A 5,127-nucleotide genomic window follows, 5' to 3' on the forward strand; every position below is an offset into this window, starting at 1 on the left:
TAATTTATTGCCTAATGCTAAGAAATATTAAAAAGTGACCATTCAAACTCAACATCCTAAGCAATAAATCAATATTCAATATTCTACTAAAAGCACAGCAGGAAACTGAATCAATTAGAACATTTCACCATCTCAGACTCAGGAGATGAGGAGGAACTGCGTCATCCTTATGTATCTGCCGTATTACTCTCCTGTCTACCAGATATCAAAAGGATCGTGTGGACATTTAAAATGGCCCGGATGTTAGCAGCAGTGAAGTGAGTTGTTTGTCTGTCGCTAGGCAACCGTGACAGCAGAAGTTGTAGGCAGAACCGGTCCTGCCACGATAATTTTGCTGTTCTTAATATGTCCTCTGTTTTGTTCATTGTCATTATATTTAGAGTTGATGTATGTGTGTGACAGATGTGCCTAATCATGGATGTTTATGAAAATAAAAAACAAATCACATCCCATATCGGGTTAACATTTAAGAGCAGCTGACAGAGAAAATCAGTCATATTGCAAAAAACATGGAAAGTGACATCTCATGGATTTTAATAAAACTGGGGGAGTGAATAGTACTTGGCTAGTGTAAATCTTTCCCAAAATATTTTGGCATAATATTAAGTGGTTGCCATGGTATCCAGCCTTGTGTTTTGGGGGCAAATGCGCCTCAAATTCAGCAAGTTAATAGGACCACAAATAGCACTTTTCAATGCATAGAAAAAATACTATATATACTTTTAAAATATTTTTTAAACACTGTTTTGTGAAAAAACATATCTCTTCTTTGTGTTTTTGAACATTATGTGCCTTTGGAACAGATATTTTATGAAATACGAATTTTTAAAATAAGGTCCTTTTTTGAGCTTTCAAATTAGTTAAAAAAACACGCTTCACTAAAAATTAAATTGTCGGAGTTTGGACCTAATCTGTGACTTCATATTCAATAGATATTAAGAAAAATAGTGTATTTTCCTATATGTGTAAAAAAATTTAATTGACCTTTTTGAAAATGCCCCAATAAAGGGGGTGGAAACTTGAGAATTTGATGCATTCTAGAGTGATTTTTGTCATTGAAATGGTTCAACGAAGCTGTTGTCATAACAGCAGCGTATGCACCGGGAGTTTCAACTATAGAAACAACTTTCAATTGACTCAAAGTATTATCGTTAAGTATATTTAGTAATTTATACTGAAATGATTGCTTCATATAGTTGATTTACAACCGTTTTTCATGTAACAGTTATTGTGGTTGCATAAGAACAACTAGAGCTACAATGTGGAATACGTTTTTTCTTGAGACCAGTTGTCATGATTGATTAGAATTTTCTTGTTTCAGAATTAGATTCATTTTGAATTAGATTTATTTGTACAATTCTTTATACATATATTCCTGTTTTGTAAAGCATGAACCGCAGCATGGTGACTTGCTCTTGACTTTGTCATTGTGACCTGCAGTCATCTTGTACGTGCAAGTGTCCATATTTCAATAGTTTGTGAGTTATCATGCAGTTATCGCTAGATATTGATTTGTATAGGTTTATTTGAAATTTAGGTGGTAGTTACTTGTTAGTGTCTCACCTTGGCAGCACTAACTGTGGAGTGTGTAAATTAAACCATTTTTACAGTTTTTGTAAAATCTTTGTACCCTGATAATAAAATTGAGTGTAGGCCTATGCCACATCTTGGTATTGCCATAGAATTGCAATAACTTTTTTTTGTTTTTCATGGGTCACTCTATAAATGATATATGATGACAAAATCAGACCCTCCAGGATTTCGCGATGTTGCGATCACAACTATTAACGCAAAATCGCAACTTTTTGCAACTTTATCCAAAACACTACGACTTTCCCGCAACTTTAACCCCAAATAACTCACGAAGAAGATATGTGACGTCACATCCTGTTAACATCGGAATGCTGGGAGAATGCAGGAGCAGCGACCAAAGCGAAAATGTGCGCTAATGCTTCACATTTGCCCACAAAAATTTCAGCAAAACACAGCAGTGAAGTTAGTTTTAAGCTGGATATTGGATATTCGCGCCCTGCGGAGTTAGCGGCGTCTAGCTCACGGCTGACCCAAAACAGGAACGCTAATGTCAGCCAGCCGTCCCTAAGTGAACCATTGCGCGTGAGAGAAGGGGCCGGCAGAGAACGGCTGGCCAACATTAGCGCTCCTGTTTCGGGTCAGCCGTGAGCTAGACGCCGCTAACTCCGCGGAGCGCGAATATCCAACATCCAACTTCAAACTAACTTCACTGCGGTCGCAAACCAGTTTCCTACCCAGCTGCACGAGAGTGGGGGAAAGCTGTTTTGCACGTCCTGCAGTGTAATCACCGACAAACACTTTGTGTCTGCAAAACGTGAGGAGAGCTGCAGACAAGGGACAATCCAGAAATGGTCATGAATGTCAGTTTAGAAGCTATCAAAGTTCTCAAATAAAGCACCTTTTGAGAATGTCAATATTTGTTGGTAATTATCTTACAAAACTAGTAAGTATTTTTGGTTTATATATTAAAAGTTATAGTTTTTTATTGAAAAAAAAAATGCAACTTTTAGGAAAATGCCCCACAAAATCAGGCATTTTAGCCCGCAACAATCACAAAAAATGCCCACGAAATCCTGGAGGGACTGCAAAATGATGGGTTGATCCTAACATTCTGGAAGATTTTTTCAAAAAACCCATTTTCACAATATTTACTGTAACTTGCATTTCAGCCAAATATGGTGGGATGTATGTGACACATATTGGTATTGAAACTAAATTGCTATAAATTTTTAATATATGACATATGAAAAAAAAGCCATTTTTACAGTTTCTTCATATGTTACCAATATTGGAATTTGGGCTAATACTGAATTGTTCACAGATTTTCCATGGGTATGGGTCAATTTTTTTTCCCATAAATGTGTAGCTTAGGATTCCATCTTTCATATTTATGCCAGCAAAATGGCCTACCTTGGTCCAAACTCTGGCAGTAGAGCAAGGAAAAATGCCATTTTTTGGAATTTTCCAAACTTGTAAAATTTGAATAAAGGTAGTCTTCTAAAACGTGAATAGTGCCTTTACACTTAATGAGTACATATATATGTTACACCTCTTTTGAAAATATAAAGCTTCCAGATTTCAGTGATATGTATCATTAATATATAGGTCTAGCAAATCTGTCTCTAATTTGCACATGAAAAGTGCTAAAAATGCGACCGTCTGAGACACCAAAAATGCAGATTTAGGCAATTTTTCAGCCTAGCTCGTTTCCATGGCAACCAAAGTAATATTTTTGAAAATACTTTTGAATGTGCCATTTTATACCTTATGCATGTGTGAAAAGTTTCGCCAACCTCAACTTTCCACCCTATGACTGATTTTCTCTGTCGGCTGCTCTTAACTACCAAATAAATGAAGATTCCGTATTTTACAGGACGGAGGGCAACCCTAGCTTGTTTTTAGCATTATTTATATTTTATTTTTACCGTGAGTCAAATCTTTTGGCGTTTAGGATCAGCTCAGTCCAAGCAATATAGGTCGATTGATACATACGATCACGGGACCGCTCCCGCGTCCGTGGTGTCTCGCGCTCTGCGCTTTGACTTCTTTTTTTTTTAAAGACGACGCGCTCTGCTCTCCTGTTCTGTGTGTGACGTTAACAGCTGTTGTTGCGCGCATCATGCTCACTCACACTTCCTATTCTCAATTACAATAATAACTGTATAAAAACTTTTTTTTTTCTTAGTCATAAAAAGCAAAACCGGGGACAGCTTTAGCAGGGACAGGTCGTCTAAAACGGGGACTGTCCCGGGAAATCGGGAACATCTGGGCACCATATTTAAACTAGTCTTTTAGCTAGTGTTTTGCTACTTTAACTTTTCGCTAAATTTTGCTACTTTTAGCTGTTAGCAATCCTTCCTTACTTTTAACTAGTATATCGCTACTTTGAGCATCTACCTAGCCTTTTCCTATTTTTAGCTGTTGACTAGGCTATGTTACTTTTAGCTTGCTTTGGTTCTTTTAGCTTTCAGCTAGTGTTTTGCTTTTTTCGTTTTGGCAAATTTCAGCAAAGTCATTCAGCACTCACTGCATTTTCTCTAGTATTTGATGGAGAGGACTTTCAGTTACTTTCACAACTAATTTTAGCTCAATATCTGTAAAACTAACTCCTTTTGTGTTTTCTAAGAGTGATTAGCTGTAACTGCCATCTTGATTTTTTCCTGAGTGCAAAAACAAAATGTAAAACAACAGTTGTGCTCCTTTGAGCAATATTGCTTATTTGAAGTGCTGCTAACAACTGCAGGAAGTCCGTAACAAAGTAAAAAATACATTCTAAAACTTTTGCATTGTTACTGCTCCAAACAGAAACTTTCAAATTCTGGAGATGGCATGTGTTGTGAGATTGGTTTCTGTTGTATATCTGGAGTACCTGTAGATTGGCTTCCTGACCACTGAAGGAGCCCTAGAGGAAACTATTGTTGAGGTAAGGATTTTCACCTGCATTCCTCCTCCTTCACCTCACCCGAGTTGGTTGATGGAAAGAGACCGTAAGGAGACAATACCTTAAATTTAAATATTTATTTTACCAAAAGCAGAGAGAACACACAGGTTATTACAAAGATAAAACCAAATGCATTTGGGAGACAATCCTCAAATAAAATGTGGGAAAACACATCACCTCAAAGTGTCAGCAAAGTGCCCCAAAGATTGTCTGAGGAAACACAGGATGTTCTCTGGTTTTAATGCTTATGCCCCCTCCCCTTCTTGAGAGGATGTCCCTCTCCTCTGGAGGTCAAAGGGCAACTTCTTCCCCCTCAGTGCCTGGCACTGTGGCTCACATTCCAGCGCTTCTAACACATACCTCTCTTTCCAGATAAACTAAACAACTACTTGTTAAAGCGTTTTTAAATGGTGGCTAAATATAAAGTGGCGATAAACACAAATCCGATTAAGATTTAATAATCAAATGTTAAATAAAGCATAGGAGAATAAATACAATGCCTTCTATTCCACAACATTTAGATTATATGCAGAACTGTTGCTCTTCTTATGATTAAATGCTGTTTAAGTGAAAGCTTGGTTTTGTCTAATTCCACACTATACAGAGAAACGAGTTCGAAACGAAACAGTTTATGTTGTTACCTCGGCTGGAGC

The sequence above is a fragment of the Kryptolebias marmoratus genome, linkage group LG6, assembly GCF_001649575.2.
Source record: "Kryptolebias marmoratus isolate JLee-2015 linkage group LG6, ASM164957v2, whole genome shotgun sequence".
NCBI lineage: Eukaryota > Metazoa > Chordata > Actinopteri > Cyprinodontiformes > Rivulidae > Kryptolebias > Kryptolebias marmoratus.